We start from the raw sequence: 17879 nt of genomic DNA, 5'->3' as shown, positions 1-17879 counted from the left end.
TATCAGCCAAAACTCAGTTGGTGAAGATATTTCTCTGTCTATCCAATATTACACCTTCTACAATGCATTGACTTTTATGAATAAAGAAAATGTTTCACATATACAATATTTTACACAAGTAAAGACTGGGATGCTCTTTCATGTGATATTCGTGGGCAGGTTACAGGAACATAACCTGACTGCAGTCTCAATCAAATGCATGCAGAACTTATCAGGGAACTGTTCAGAGAATAGCCAGCTGAACATCACAGTCAAAAGTACAAATAAATGGGTTGAATGCAGAAATTGGACCATACAGAAATTGGACCATAATCCTTTACTATTTACTATTTGCAAGCTCCATAATGATGGAATAGCAGGTCCATTTAGCAAGTATGTAAACTGCACCAAAACAGAAGGTATTGAAAGCTATGTTGGGCAGTATCCATTTTATTCCATTGTTTATACAGTTGTTAGATGCTCTGCTTCCAATGCCTTCCATCAATGCTTTATGCACAGCCATGCTACAGCCACGGATCTGCAGACTGTAACCCTTCTTTTTCCTCTGCACTTTAGTGACTGAATGCTCTTTCCATGTAAGTACTATACAGAAAACCTATCATTCTGCTTCTGTTTTCAGAAAGGAGGGATATGGTATGCTGCAAATCACTTAATGAGCTTTTACTTTAGTAATATCTTGTTGGGCTTTTTCCATCTGGTTTGTTTTTAGTTTGTTTTGGGATTTGGGTTCTGTTTTTTCATTAAAAGCCTTTAATATGGATTAACCTTTAACTGAAATCCATACTGAGTCATCATTTATTTTTCACTTACATTCCTACATTTTAAAAATCAATAAAAATTCTAGAATTAGCACATAAGCAGGTCAAATATATTAAAGTACTAGTATATACATGAAAATTCAGTAACTATACAAAGGAAAAAAAACCCTGAAATCTTTTAAAGAGGACAATATTAGTTCTGATTTGGTTTAATATTTAGTTGTTCAAATTGGGTAATGGCCAACTAAACAGAGGGGAAAAAAGTACCCTGGTGACCTGCTAATAAACTCTAGATCCTGAAATCAATGACAGGCAAAGGGTCACTGTCTAATCAAGCCAACTAAAGGATTTTAAAGCCTTCAGCTACTTTCAAAAACATGAGAGGCCACCAACTGCACAGAGTTTCAGCTCTATTGACATAATGAGCAAAAACACCGTGTCTCCCTTAGGTGAACACATTAGTAAAACAGCAAGGAAATCAACTGTTGTTTCAGCACAGAAAAATACTTAAGGAGCTGTAACTTTTCATGACTATTCTGTGTGTCTATCTGACATGTAATCAATTCACAGTACCAAAGAAGGATATAGCAAGACAGAGGGTTTTTTCAATATGATCTGTGCAAATCTGTACAATTAATTATTTCAAAAGGTACATTTGACATATTTGTACTCTTTAAATCAGTTACTATCGGAAAGTGGCTATATTTTCCAAAATATGATGCATGACTTTTCTTAGGAAAATTGTCTAAGAAATATAAAGCAAGTTTTGAACTTTTAGAACAGGCTATTTTTAATTTTTTTTTAACAGATCTGTACGTATAACCAAGATAATTCTTTCTAATCTACTTTTCCCTTCAAGTCTACTTTTGTCTTCAAGTTTAGTTTTATTCCAGTGGTCTTTTCAACACTGAAGGACAAAGAAGCAAAAAATCCCAGTTAAATTAACACAAAACTAATTACATTCTAAAAGCACAACTTAAAAATGAACTTACTTTCATTCAAACTGTAGGTGCACACTTTTAAATACTGAGTATTACATTGGTTTGGAACTTGAACACTTGACAGGTAAAGAATTTCAGTTGTCCCAGCTGAATATCCTGCATAGTTATCCTAATAATGCCTATAAACAGCCTTAGATATCTGTTACCCAGAGACACTGTTCAAGCACAAAGAATGAGCACTGAGTATGGACACCGTCCTTAAAACACCTAACTGATGTGAACTGAATGTGTACAATTGCCAGTGTTCTTTCAAGGGAACTAACAGAACTACCAGTCCTTGGAGGGACCATAATCTGAACAACTTCATTCCTTCGTCAGCTGCTGCGGCGGCTTCCTGCTACGACCTCAAGCAGTCGAGAAGCGCCGGCTAGCACTGCCTATGAGAGGCCAAGTGGCCCCATGTGAGCGGGCACTACAGGGTTATGGTGTCTGCCTCCCTGATAGTGCTGAGCGCTGTGGCGTGGGTAACGCAGCTTTGGTAGCTTCACGCTGAGAGGAAGTGAAGGGATGAGAGAAAGACACTTTGCTTGCGAGCCTGAGAACTTTTATTCCCCCATGTGTGGTCGGAACTAATCGCTCTCAGTGCAATGCGGTGCAAATACCAACGGACAGAGAACTTGCAACAGATTAAGTAGGGTGTGGGCGGACAGGGGTGGAAACCTGTTTTGCCCTATGGGGACAAACGATAGAGGAGTGACATGGATTATAACAACCAATGGTAACATAACAGAGGTGGGTACAGTGTTCTGGGATGAATAGAAGGGCTAAGGTGGGGTGATTGATGCAGAACTTTCATGAAGAAGCAGGGAGTGGTTACAAGATTGACACCCCGACAAGGAGTGAGCAAACCTTGACTGACAGAACCAAATAAGGGGAAAACTGGGAGAGGTGAGAAGATTAACAGGTCTAGTGGCAGAAGCTCTCCTGGGAAACAACTTGGAGCAAACCACTGTGAGGGAAAATAGGGGAGTACAAGGAACCAACCTAACTAACATTAATAAAATACCTGACTAAATCAACCCAATCTACAACAAGCTGCAGAAATGGATGTGATTTTACAGTATTCAACAGATCATTTTAATGAGAACTCAAAGATTGGTAACAGTCTTCACTTCTTTATCACGGACAGTCAGCTAAGGGTGCTAGGATGAAGTAGAATACAACCTGGTGAATGAACTTTTGAGTTAGGGGGAGGAAAAGTATGTGAGTGATAAATGGATGCATCTGGATGTCACCTAACATTATCTCTCAGATATAATGTTCTGAAAGCTATTTCCTCTAGGGCAGTGGGTCAACCCTATGAATGATGATTTAAGGTACAGAAAGGCAGCCTATATATTTGAGGCTTTTATTTAGCACACTTGCATAATGAAATTGAACTGATCCCGACAGAAATACTAATAAATTCGAGTGAACTAGAACATTTTTTTTAAATGAAAGTTAGAGAATTGAGCTCAAAATCTGAATTTCATCACTCGTGGAGCCATTTTACTATGCATCATTGACTCTTGACAGTGTTAACGTATAAAGCCTTTTCCTTTCAGTGCAATACCTGAATTCTATTCAGAGAAGATATTTTTTATTTATGAATCTTGTTCAGGGGGAAAACATGGACTTTTAATTCAAGCTTCAAATGTGTTGCATGACTACTTTGCTAACAGAACACATGGGAATAGTAATCTCCATCAAGTGAAGCAAAAATGACTGAAACTATCTGAAAAGTGTTGCAAAAGCTTCTTTGAGCCTTGATCACTTCTGTGGAAAATATGAGGTAAAGGAAGCAATGTTTAAAATAGACTAAAGAAAGAATTTTTGATGTCTTGTTCTCTGCACAAAACTACATGTAATTTTATACAATATTCTAAGCAATTAGATTTAAAGGCACAAGAAAATAGTATCTCTTTCTATGCCTGAAATAAAACTTATAATGTCTTATGGCAAACACATGGTGATGTACAGTAACAACTTACTTAGAAATTACACCATGTATTATGTTCCAAATACATATTATGCAATATTAATGATTTTGTCCTGCACATACTGTGGAAGACTATACAAAGTAATTTTTCAATACAGAGGAATTTTTCTTGTGGGTCATAGTTTTTATCATGTTATGTTTTAGAGGCTCCTCTATCTTCATTCACACTGAGAAATTGATCACACTTCTGTTTGTGCTACTTCAGATTCAGTTTGAAGTTTATAGGAGTGGCAAAATCTAATGGCAAGGAGAGAATGAGTTTTCCTCTCTGCAGTTCTGTTTGGCTTTCCTGCCAAGCAGAAAACCATCGAATATATTCTCTGAGCTAGATGTATTAAATCACATCTGCTGCCCTCAAGCTATGAAAAGCAACAAAATAAGAATAGCTAAGTGTTGGATGCCAGACACCCACCAAAGCATCTCTATCGCTCCCCTCTGCATCTGGACAAGGGAGAGAAAATATAGGGAAGGATTCACAAGGTAAAATAAGGACAGAGATGATCTGTCACAGAAAATGATATACTGTCACAGAAAAAAAACAGACTTGAATTACATGTATTAATTGAATTTATTACTAGCAACAATCAGGATAATGAGAAGCAAAATAAGACCTTAAAACACTTTCCCCCTCCAACTCCCCCCTCCATCCCCTTCTCAGCTACACAGGGAGACATGGAGTAGTGGTTACAGACAGTTCATTGCACGTTGTTTCCTTCTGCTGTTGATGGAGGAGAGTCCTTCCTCTGCTCTGGAAGTTCTTCATGAACTTTTCCAATGAGTCCACAGGCAACAGTTCACATACCACAGGCAACAGTGCACAAACTGCTGCAACATGGGTCACACTTCCATGGGATGCAGTCCTTAAGGCACAGACCTTCAGGTCCACCAGGACCTGAAGGTCATAAGTTCTACCTGCAAACCAGCTCCAGCACGACCTCCACTGTCCACAGGTCTGCAGGTCCCTGCCAGGAGACTGCTCCAGCACGAGTTTCACACATGTTCATAGACTCCTTTCAGGCCTTCCCCTGCTCTGCCCTGGGTTTTCTCCATTGGCTGCAGGTGGATCTCTGCATCCATGTGCTCCTTCATGGACTCCAGGGGGACAGCTTCTTTACCACGGTCTGCACTACAGACCACAGGGGAATCTCAGCTCTGGCGCCTGCAGCACCTGCTCTCCCCTTCTCCACTGACTTTGGTGTCTGCAGAGTTGTTCATCTTACATGTTTTCACCCTGCTCTACTCCAGCTGCAATTACAACTGCACAATATTTTTTTTTTTTTCTTCCTCTTAAGTATGTTATCACCAATTCTAATTAGCCCAAACTTGGCTGGAAGTGAGTCTGTCCTGGAACTGTCTGGCATTGTCTCTGTTGGACATGGAGGAAGCTTCTAGAAGCTTCTCACAGAAGCCACCACTGTAGTCTTCCTGAAACCAAAACCTGCCTGCGCAAACCCAGTACACTGGGCAAATCTTGCATCATCTGAAGCCATTTCTTGTCTGATCAGTAAACAGAAGGTTTAAGAACTTATGAGTACCTACTCATAAGTTTACAGAATGCAAGTTGTAGGCACAGTTAATTCAAAGGGCAGTCCAAAAGGCAGCAACATTCTTACTGGCTTTTATAGAAGTTAGCCTGGACAACATAAGGATGAGATAAGGCAGTCTTTTAGAAATCACATAGAAGTCTCTGAAAAAGGAATGCCAGGCATATTAAAATCGTGGATGAATCATGGCTGTGTTGTGTCCAGATGTCCAGACTTTGACAGCAAGGGTGGGCTGCAGGACTGATCCCTGGATGAAGTGGCCAGGATTTAGGCCTGAGAGGGTGCTTAGTGCTGCCTACGGCCAGGAAGTGCAGGGCTATGGGAAGATGGAGACCAGCCCTGCTGCAGCATCACTGGGACAGGGGTAACCCCAGTGCATGGTTGTCAAGTTAAATGCACAAGAACACATTAACATAAATCATTATACAATTGTCTGCCCAAACTTGATAGCAAAAATTAATCATTAAATTTTTGAAAGTCTTTGAGTGGCTAATGATTTACTTTCCACAAACTGAAGAATGTAAGAAAAACAGAGAAGTTCTGGAAGTGTTTTTCTGCTCTAGATTTCCTATTTGCTCATATTTTTGCCATGCCTGTGAGTCAAATCATACAGTAAGTTAAAATCAAGTTTACTTACAAAGAAAAAGGAAAACTAGCCAGTGGCATTGTATTAGTGGAGTCTAGACCTTGTCCACCTTAGTCTTGAGGCTAACAAATGAAATCAAGTCTTCTATTAGACAGAGGTCTAAGTGCCAAACAACATAAACAAATACTTTTCAGCTCCCAGGAGCATGGGAAAGCAGAACTTCTTACTCCCTCATGCTTATATTCCATGATTAGACATCAACAGCTATGTCTCCCAAGTGCTGAACTGTGTGATTTCTTCATACAGAAACCTCTTTCTCAGAGCTGTGGCTCTGACAACAGTGTGAATACACTGCAGTTGGGTGTGTGACTTAGAGCAAAAATTCATTTAGAAAGCCTGCCCTGCTGGGAAGTGGTTTCACTCCATCCAACAAAAGGTAGCTCATCTGGTTTCACTCCATCCAATATGCAAAAGGTAGCTCATCATGCCCAGCTGCACAAAATTTAGACTTCAAGAGAAGAACTATTCTGATGTAGGTCAGGCTATCACTGTTCTTCTGCAGGCTGGAAGGACAAAAAGCATCATTATCTCTTTTCACACAATAGCCTTGATTTATAGGCAGTTATCTACATTTTGTCTTATATAGAATGGTTCAAATACAAAATTTTTGAATAAAAAATCTTTGAATCTCACACATGAGTCATATTTTTCACATATATAATATTTTGTATGCTCTATAAGGCTCTTAGGTAATGTAGAGGCATCAGTCATGACTAAAATATAGATCAGAACTGTGGCCACCTCAGTTATTTTCAAACAGAAAATTAACTGCCTCTGAGCACACACCCACTGCCATTTTTACCCTAATATGCCCCCAGCATCTTATAATGTAAAACAATTTTTCTCCAGGAAAGCTATCAGGGTAGCGTCTTTGAACAAAAATTAAAAATTGAGTCTATTTCAAATGGAAGCAGTAGAGCAAGGGAGCCATCCCAGAACTAAGTGTTCCCTTCAGTCTTGTGATTCATCCTAAAAAACAGACACATAAATATAAATACATCATAAAGAAATAATCTAGCTCCAATGTTATCCCAAATGGATAAAAAGGAATATCCCAGTCAGTTAGTATATATCACCAATCAGAAAGACTTTTTTTTTTTCATCTGATGGAAAAAAAAATCCAACTTGTTTCTATCAAATAAACACAATAGTAAAGATGATGTATTGAAACTTTTTAGTACAAAAATAAAATCTGTCTAGTTTGACACGAGTGCACAAAATTTGTTGCTCTGCTATGACTCTGCTTCTCTCTTCAGGCCACTGTTTCTTACTCTTTATTCAAACCAAGTTTGTAATTTTACTATATATTTAATATGTTTAAAATTAAACAGTATATCAGGGGAATGTATGTGTGGTGTGACTCTGTGGGAGGGGGGGTATCTGATTTACTGAGTCAAATTGGATCTGTTAGCAGAACTTCTTAACATAAGGCTCTTACCTTAGAATATTCAGACTATTCTAAATGAAATAGATGGAGTTATTTATTTTTATGATCAATATTTTCATTTGCATTTTGTGCGAACCACATTACATGCCTTATGCCTAACTGGGTTTTATGACTGTTTTGGCCAGGATATTGGTGCAATTTCTGTATAAATAAATAAGCTGTTAACCATGGGTGATAGCTGTCACATTTGCAAATGACATTGACAGAGCTAATAAAATGCTGTAAGCTAGATACAAGCCTGGGCAGAATGATGAATTTTAAAGACAAGAAACAGATAAATGTTTGACTTCTCAAGAAGGAAGAAAGAAATAATTCACTGCAAAACAATCAATACCCCAGAGAATTTTTGTGTGTTAGCAGTAAACTCTTAGTAAGCAAAGAATGTAATCTTCATTCTGCAAGAGGAAGTCAAAATTATAAGTTTTAATGTATTTACTTGATATGTGTACACACAGAAAGGCCTCTATAGAGCCATTTGTAGTCCCAGTCCCATGTATCTTTTTTACCATAATCAATATGATTATACTGTCTTTTGTTAAATGAAATGCATTACTTTTGTTTTTCTCAGTAAGCAACAGGGTTTCTTTATCTACAAAACAGTATATTTTTACATAGGCCTATAAAATTTTATCAGTGAATATAACAAAGAGTGATTTTCTAAAAAAGTTTAGGCACTGGAAGCAAGAGAAGTAATTATAATAAAATCACTCACTAATTTGCAGGTAAGAAGTATATGTGTTTTGGCCACATGTGTCTTTTCCTTCTGCATAATATGAACAATTTATTTGCTTATTACATGGACAATGTAAAATTTATAAGTTCATATGCCTCAAATATTAATTTCCTTTCTTTCAATTTGTCATATTTGAAGAAATAGATGTGATAGTTCAAAGTATTCTTCTAAATTACCACTTTCAACAGTGGATGGATTTAAATGGTTAGTTGAGTTTACTTTGAATTTCTTAAGTTTTAACATATATAATTGGAATAATTACTTTCAAAGTTGTCTTTGAGGTATCCTAATACCAAAAGAACACCTAGCTGAGTTATTTTCTCAACAAGTATTTTGTCAGCTACAGTCTCATGAATAAAAGGGAAGAACCCCCTGAGTGTCACAGGTGATGTGATTAATAGTTGAGAAACATAGTGGTTCACATTTCTGTTTCTCTTTAAAAATGATTCTCTGAATATTTTATGTGGTTTGTCTGTAATCTCAGCTCTCAGTAATTTAATTAAGTAATCATTCACTTCAGAACATTTTGAATGGGATAATAGAAGCCTGTGGACTGTACAGGGTGAGTGGAGGCCAGCAGTTCATTGACTTCCATTTCATAACTCATTGGACTTTAAATGAACTTGTGGGTTCATTTTCCTGACTGGTATTATCTACGGATGAGCCAAGTCAGCTGAAGAAGGTTCATGAACTACTTCTGTAACTGGGTGACTGGCAGATTTAAAAAGATGCAGAAGAGGATGGAGGTAAGCATTGCAGGGCTGGAAATTAATTGATGTTTTGTTTGTATTCCAAACTGCTAGGCAGGACAATAGTTCAGGTCAACAACACCGTAGTTAAAGAAAAAAATGCAGCTGTGTGACTTCCAAAGCCACATCTATCATGGAAAAAAGACTGTATCATCTCTTGACTTTTACCACTTGGTTATATACCATGTAAAAAGCTATCTCATTTTGTTTATTTCAAATCTGTTAACTGAAAGTTTATTTTATAGTTCCTGTTTTTTTCTTTTCACTTTTCTATTGTGAAAAATAATAATAGTAGTTCTTTATTTATTTCCCACGTCAGTTGTAATTTTGAAATTTTTAACTTATTAGATATAATTCCCATCACTCATTTCTTTTCCATATTGAAGAGTCCTAACTTTTAAAAACTCCTGATATCATACTGTTTCACAATTATTAACCATTTTCTTGATTTCTGTGTGGTTTCTGTGTGCCTGTTTTACTGAGTAGTTGAGATGTGGAATCTCTCTAAATTTTTGAAATAGCATAATGACACTTTCAATATTTTTTTTACTCTTATTACCTAATACATTTAAATACCAGATTTGTTTATGTTGATTTTGGCCATTACTTGGCAGATATTTAGTTATTAACTCAAAATGTTTCCCATGAGTAATAAATTTATTCTGAGTTCAAAGAACAGGTGCCTTTTGCATAGGTTTTACTTTTGCCCATTACCTTGTATTTTTTCAGTTTCAACCACAGCTTCAATTCACACAGTAATGATCCACTGATTGCTTTTCAAGTAGTCACAATTTGGTTTTCTAGATTATCTTTGGCTGTATCAAACAATTCCCATCCTAAAACAATGCCTAAAAGTACTCTTTACACTGAGAAACCTTACAAAGTAGCTCTGCACTTTTTTCCTGTTCTTAAATCTGTCTTTAAGATCATGTAGTTATAAATTTGATGAAAGATTTTTGATTTTTATCAAAATCTTATTGGAAATCCAAATGACAAAATCATATTACCTTTATTCAAAGGCTTATTGAGTCCTTCAAGAAAACCTAGAAGATTAACCTTCTATATAAACTAAGTTTATTCTTAACTTAACTTGCATAACCTAGGAATTGCTGTGTCCACTTGATTTTGCTGTTTGTGGTAGTTTCTAGACAATTTCTAAGAATATTTTCAAAATAGAATGTGTAGGTTTTGGACTTTTCCAACACTTCTACCCAAGTTCTTAAACTACCTAAGAAAAAAGGATTTTCAAAGCTGAAAATTAAAGTTGAGATTCTAAATCACTTAGATTCAAGGTTCCAGGTTATTAGCAGAAATCATTACTTGTAAGCTTCTGCACCATTTTTTTAGCATCTTCTCTTTAGAGTACATTTATATATGGAGAGGTTTGATTTCAAGAAAGCCTATATGAACAGTGAGGACTAATTAATTCTGGACTGGAAAATAATATCAATGCTTTACTAACAGGCATATATTAAGGTATTTTCTTAAGGACAGATAGGGAATCAATGACAGAGACAGGAAAGTATATTTGTTTATGGATGCATCATCATTTCTTTTTCATGGAACAGAATTTTGCTTTTAGTATACTAAGTTCAAGAAACAAGTTTTCTTCCACTGTACTGTTCTTACATGCAAAATATTTGGCCTTGATTCTATATCATTGCATATACAAAGAGCTTTCTTATCAATAAATGAACTGCAGTTTCATGTCTATTATTACTGGATCCCATATGGCTATTCCTCTTTCCTGTGTGCATTTTGTAGTTATAGTTTATCAATTTCAAAAAGTGTAAGGACTTTTGCTAATCCATAAAATTTTCCATTGTGAATAACCAGATATATCAAGCCACCCAGAAGAATCAAGCTATTTATTCCACTTCTCTCAAACATGTTTCAATCTTATCTTTTCCTTAGTTCATCTGTCTCTTGGCCTTCAATTACAAAATATCATCTATTTTATTTTTATTCATGTTGTTTCTGTCAGCATTTGGATGAGAGTGTTTATCAGCCTCTTGTAGATATTAAGGTTCCTGAGGCAGCAAATTTCAGCTGGTGTTTGTTCAGCAGCAAGAAGTTCAGATCCTTATCATCCATAAATTCTTTAGTTCCACTGCTATCTGGAAACAACAGCAGTGATATAGCAAGGGTGGAAGCTGGAAATGGAATGTTGAACTGAACACAGACATAATGCTTTTACCTAAAATTTGGATATGTCTGTTACAGGATTACTTGTCAAATCCCCATAGTCAAACAAGAGATTCAGAATATAACTGGGTGCAGACAGACACATGCTGATCATACTGAGTGACTATTTCTTTGGCACTGCCATCATGGGGGTTTTCTGTACCAACACTGAAGTGAGATTAGAAATAAATTTCCTGTAAAGAAGTAGTCATCTACTGCTACTCATGTTTGCATTTCACATTTCCATGTCAAATATGAACTTGTGACCTTGAAATGAAATGCTCAGAGTTTCATGTTAATTTCTTGAACCAAGTACATTTACCACCATACTTTTATTTATAAGTCTGTCAAGAATGGAGTGCTCCTGATCAGTACCAGGGACTATACAGCCTGCACCATCAACAGGAACTGCCCAAGGTGCAAAAAGACGGATTGACCATCACAACCTCTCACATTCAGAATAAATCCTTTCAAGTTGTGATAATGTCTGTCGTAAAATGCCTCAAAAATAAGTGGAGTCCTTTCACTTTCAGAGGCCAAAAGTTTTCTGTTCCACAGTAACACATCACAGCAGCATCTTCCTGGCTGTCAGAATCATGTAGAACTCTACAAACACCAAGTGCTCTTTCCACTCACTTGAATTAGAATGTTTCTATTATCTGACCATTTTGTCAAAGGTGTTCTTCCTCTCTAAAAGATAACTTGAGAACAGACAGTCTGAGTTCAAGTGTAAACTGCTGTCCAAAGTCACTCACTTTTCGATTGACACACTGCATCTTTGCATGTACATGTTGAAACTACTATTTCACACGCCTGACAGTTGAGAATCCAGTGTGGAGGTTGAATGTTCAAGATAGCCAGAGATTTTGCCCCTTTTCACTTTGTCCTTTTACGGATAAAGCTTGGATAGTAAGCTAAATATAGCATAAGGTCACATATGGTGCATTTATGTTCTGTGTTTCATATAATGTCTATATTTTTGTGGTGGTTTTTTTCACACAAGCTAAATAAAATGTGAGCAATTAAGTAATATTAAACTCACCTAACCTTACATTTGGTTAGATTTGAAAGAAATAGAACAGAGTCAGCAAAGGTTTTCTTATTCACATCATGACCACAGCTTTCTCCAATACCTTCTGAGCTCTGACAATGTTTTGTGGATACAAATCAGGCAAAAAGTAATAGATTCCTGTAAGTAGGCATATAATTGTTTTCACCTGCAGCCATTTGGGTATCTTTTGTCACTGTTCCTGCAATCTATAATCTTTATCAGAAAAATTAAAATTCTGCTCCAGAAGTAAGGAAGTTGTAGCAGCTTTTCATTAGAAAAGTACAGTCTATAACTTCCTGCAAAACAAATTAAATACTTTCAAAATTCATGTTGAATTGACAAGATAAAAACCTAGGCATACCGGTGGGAATCGGTGTGTATATGACTGATCCAGAAGTGTGGGTTATTCACAATATCAACAACAAAAATTAGCATAACCTGAATAATATAAAGAAACACAATAAGAAACAGATAAATAAATTTTAATTATGCCCATTTTCCACTGGATTTTTTTCCTGTATTTCCTAACCTATCCCCATTTTTTATCACATATAACTCATGTTTGTATAAACTTTGAATGGGACTAGTAATAAAATATTGCAATTTTAATTCATAAAATTTACAATAAAATTGTAATACCTCACTGAAAAATCTGTCCTGTATCACTATGTACTTTATTTTTTGATGAATTTCTGATCATTTCTGTGTTATCACATCTGTCCAGTGGTGTTTATTGTCTGCTTTACTATCCTTCCATTGCTCCTCATGCTTCCTATAATTCCATTTCCTCCCTTATAAGTCTTTACTTTGTAACACTGAAATCAGAAATCTTGCCTTTAAAGTAAGCAATTACTTAGGGAAATAATATAATTTTTTTCTGTGACCTCAGACACGAGGGTCTTGGACAATATAAATGCTAAAAACCAGCAAGATTTTTTAAGTTATAATAAAAAGTGATTCGAATTTTGTAACATCATGCAGGGAAAAAATGCAGGTAAGGAATTCAGTTGTGATAATGTCCAATCTAAATGTTTGCCCTAGGGTACAAAAATGAAGATTAGTACATCTGGCATCAGATACCACTGAAAAGTATTTCCATTTTCAGAGAGATAAATTCCTAGATTCCCCTGATATTCTTAACCTGAGTTAGTATACTACAGTGCTCCAAGCACTCAGTGCAAAAAGGGGGCCTGTGAGGGTAGGAGAAAAAAAAAGGAAAAAAAAAAAAAAAAGGAACAATAAAGCAGGACACAAAGTGAAAAATGTATAAGTCATGTTTTCAGGATCCCTCATCCCCACAAATCTTGACAAAAAACAGGAATGTTGTTTTATTAAAAAATAATTATTAAACAATCAGTAAAAATTCATTGAAACTTCTAGTGTGGGATTATGATCAAGAAATAGCTGAAGTGGGAGATTCCCATGTAACATCCTATCTTACACATGTAAAGCCTATCTTACACATCCATGATAAAGTGCTGTGACTGGTTAGTTATTGATTACTCCTTGCAGATTTTGGTGAGAAGTTCTATCCTGGACTTGGTCAAAGAACTGTCCTCCTAATAGTGTTTCCATCAAATTCAACAGAAGTGATTTCATAGTATTCTGAGGAATTCACAAAAAGAAACTTTGTCAAAAAAATGCAGTGAGTCTTACTGAAAAAGTAAAAAGACCTTATTGATAAATATACATGAAATGGTCATTTGTAAAGGACAAAATATCAGGTGAGCATTAGAGGCCATTTTTTTTAGCAGTAAATGGGATGGAATAAGTTTATGAGGTGTTGGTCTCTGATACACTTATGTAGCCTGAGTTTCTGCTTCATATACAAGACTTGAGAGTTTTACTTTATATTTAATTTCCTTCTCTCAGAAAATTGCATGCTATACTCATAGTTATATAACCCATTTGGCCAAAACTTAAGGTATATTTTGCCATCCTGCATTAAAAAAAAATGCTAAAAACAAATAAGAAAGAACAGTAAAATAATTATTTTTATTGTTAGCAATATGCAGGAGACTTGTTTTTCAGAGCTTTTCTTCAATAAAGAAATATATTTTCAAGTTTTTTCCTTTTTAATAGTTGGAACAGCTAGCATTTAAATTATTTTGATTTCTCAATTATTCATCCCCACATTATCATTTCTCAGATGAAAATTTATGTAGCACAAAGAATTGAAACTACCTGGAAAATGCAAGTTTGATTTAAAAAAAAAGTTAACGTAGTTTGTAAGTAGTACAGATTATGAGCTGTGTTTACTTCTTTTTGAGAAATCCAAATGTGGTTTATATGACATAATCAGGATCATACCCTTTTTCACTTCAAGCATAGTTTTTGATCAATAGACCTACACTAGCAGAAACAAAATAGTTTTAATAAGAGTGAGCTTTACTTTTCATACACAAGTAGTGTTTGATTTTTGCCCAGCTCAAATCCAATAATGAAGCTGGCTGTTAGATGTGTGTGCTTGAGACTTCAAAACAGGGCTGAATTTTAATTGTAGATGTTTTGTACCCAGATCAGTTCCAGAAAATAAAGGGAAGAATTGCTCTTAAACCAACGATATAATTCAGATTTAAAGAAACAATTAATAATCTTAAGAATATGATAGAGAGCAATCCAATTTGTTTCAAGACAGTTAACATGGTAGGTAAAGTTGTGTGTAAGAGCTGCAGAATATCTCAGAATTCTGTTGGCACAGTTAGCCTGACAAATGTATTAAGACAGATCCATTACCACCCAGAATTCTAGCAGAAGATGTAGCAGCTTTGACATTTGAACAGTTCGCTTATTTACATGTACCTGTGCAGAGTTTTCCATTGATCTCACCAGGTATTTGGGCATTGAACATACATGATTACAAGGTCCACTATGATGGGAGTTCCTGTGGACCCTGATTTTGTTCAGCTTTGGCTAGGAATCTATCACCTTCCAAGGTCTTTGTGCCCTATGATCCTCTAAAAGTGCTAATCCCAATGTCCATTTTTGCTTTGAGGGTATCTCTGCTGGATAAGTATGTTTCTGCAGGTACTGACTGCCTATCAGCTCTGTTGCATATACTTCCAGAACAGACCAGATTGCGAGACAGCTAGTGTGAAAATTCTGTTGCATCTTTGGGACTTCCTTGATGGACTTGTGAGGAGTTGCAAGAATGCAAAAATGCTACATGGAATCATGAAGCCACAGAAGAAATCTGCTAAACTCACAAGCAAAATGTTCTAGCTTTTGAAGACTGACTGCACCTAAGTATAAATGATACATTTGCCACATATATAGAAGTAGTATAGACTCCAAACAAACTAAAAATAAATTTCAGGATCATATAAGATGATAGAAAGCTTTGTTAAGACCAAAAAAAAAAATCAATCTTGAATATAAAAGTTTGTCTAAAACATTTCTAAAAATTCTTTTGAAAGTTTTAACACTTAACTGAGGACTAAAACAAATACCACAAAACCTCCCTGAACTTGCATTCAGATTCAGGCTGACAATATTTATCTTGCAAATATTATCTTACCTTTTTTTTTTTCTATGTTTGTAGTGAGGCACATATGAAAATTGCATAGTACGGTGGTACACAATCTAAATTGACTCATGGACAATAAAGTAGAGTAAGTGGAATTCAACAAGAACATTCTACTTCCTATTCCTGTCTACCCTCGCTTTATGTTTGAATTTTATGACAGTTTGGGAAAGACAGCCTTGCTTGCAACAAGTTTGTTGTGAGCTATGGTGTCATTATTTTCTGAGATGTCATTTGTTGATAAAACCTGTTAATTCCTTTGAGAAAGAGTGATTGATTCCTGTGCACTTTCATTACATGTGCCTGAGCTTGAGCATTTTAATTGTCCTTGTCTGCTTTTGCCTTCTGTGTCAACTTTAATAACCATAGCTTTTACCAACAATTTGGATTCATAGTTGTGCGATTCCCCAATTCACTCATGTGGATAATGCATTCATCCTATAACACTTTATTTCAGTTTCAGGACAGTGATGGTTGGAGAGGAACAGTTGCCACAAGTAAAAGTAATGAACCATTTAGCAGCTATACTGCAGTCTGTTGTAAAGTATCTTATGGTGTCTCTCTCCACCCCTATCCATCTGTAGCAATAATCATGTGAGACAGTCTGAAATAGTGGTACAACCAAGGGACTATACCAGGTATTACAGATCCAGTTCAAGTTCCCATCCCATTTCTGACATTGGCCTCATTATTTCAACTGTGTCACACCTGAGTCGTAAAGATGGAGCGTCTGTAGATGTTCTGGTTCCTTGGTGAGTACAGAATACAGGAGTGAAGGCAAAATAACATATTCTGGTTATGATGAGGAATACAATAACCCATCACCATAGCAAAGAGCACATTTTATTTGAAAAATACGAATAAAAGATTTTGTCCCTTTTGTTTATTAAAAGAAAATGTAACAATTTTCTATCAGTAACACTTGCATAAGGAGGTATACTTTACATTACTCTTTCGTTAAAAAAAATATATATATTTTTGGAGACTTTGGAAAAATAAGAATGGCCCAAAACTTGTAACACACTTCTAATGTTCCTTAGAATGCACTGTGCCATTTATATGTACTGAAAGTACAAGGTCTTAGCACTTTATAATAATCCACAAAGTAATGCTAAGCAGCATAATTTCATATCCTTCTTTGCATTCAGAATATTCCCTTTGTTACCCTTGTGTGAGCTTATGAGTTCGGTTAATTTCAGACTGGTCCAATACTTATATTTTCTAAAGGATGATTTAAAAACTTCTTAGACCACAAAAATTTTGTAATTCCTTTTAAATACCAGAAATAATACTTTCCCATAGACATTTTCTTTCAGTATTAACAATTTAAACAACTGCATCAATTAGAATTAAAACTCAAAAATGTTTGCAGTTATTTTAGTTTTCTAAGAAGAATGCAAAAAAAATAAAGTGCATAACAGAGTGAAGTTACTTTAAACTTTTAGAGTATTCTATGTGTATGTAATAAAAGGTAACAATGATAAACAAATTAATTTGTTTTCAATGTATGAATCTTAATCTAATGTCAGCTGAATTCAAGCTCCTCCTTGTCTTTAAAGTGCATTAAACTACATTTTTGACAGGTTTTAGTTTGACAATTTAGTTTCACATTTTACAATTCTTATACTGACAATTTTTTTAGATTATTTTGACTTGTCAAGATTACAGCATACTGAGTGCCCTCATCATTACAAGAAAGAGGGTTTATTTGAAGGAATGCAGCTAATTATTTTGGTGAAAATGTACTATTAGTTGAATGGTTGTTGTAGAAATCAAATTGTAAATAGAAAAGCCCTTAAGTATCACTTTGCATGTGCCATTTAACTTAACTCAGTATTTTCAGTTTAAGTCAAACTGTCAAGTTTTCAGCATTTAGTTGTTGAGCAGCAATGGGATTACTATTTAGGCTAATAGGAAAATATTTGAGAATATGAGTACACAAAAGATCCATGAAAGCTTTAAGCATAGTCTATATAATCAGATTTAACCATAAACTGAGAAAAAGTTTCCCACGATCCTTTCACTGAATATATGCTTTGTTTAAATCAGCAATGCTACAAAATGATTGTGCCATCCAGTGTTAATTTTCTTCCACTTCTAGGAAGGTCAACATTGAATCTAGGTCAACATAGAATTTCTCAAATATCGTTTAAGCTTGGTTTTAAGATACAAAGGACCAAAGGAAAAAATGTGAGATTGGGATAATAAAATTGTGAACTTGTTATTCCTGCACTGTGAGGCCTTCTTCTGTGGCCCTGAAGATGT

The sequence above is a fragment of the Vidua macroura genome, chromosome 1 (genome assembly GCF_024509145.1).
Source record: "Vidua macroura isolate BioBank_ID:100142 chromosome 1, ASM2450914v1, whole genome shotgun sequence".
Taxonomy (NCBI): Eukaryota; Metazoa; Chordata; class Aves; order Passeriformes; family Viduidae; genus Vidua; species Vidua macroura.
The sequence above is the reverse complement of the archived record's forward strand: the minus strand, read 5'-3'. Positions refer to the sequence as shown.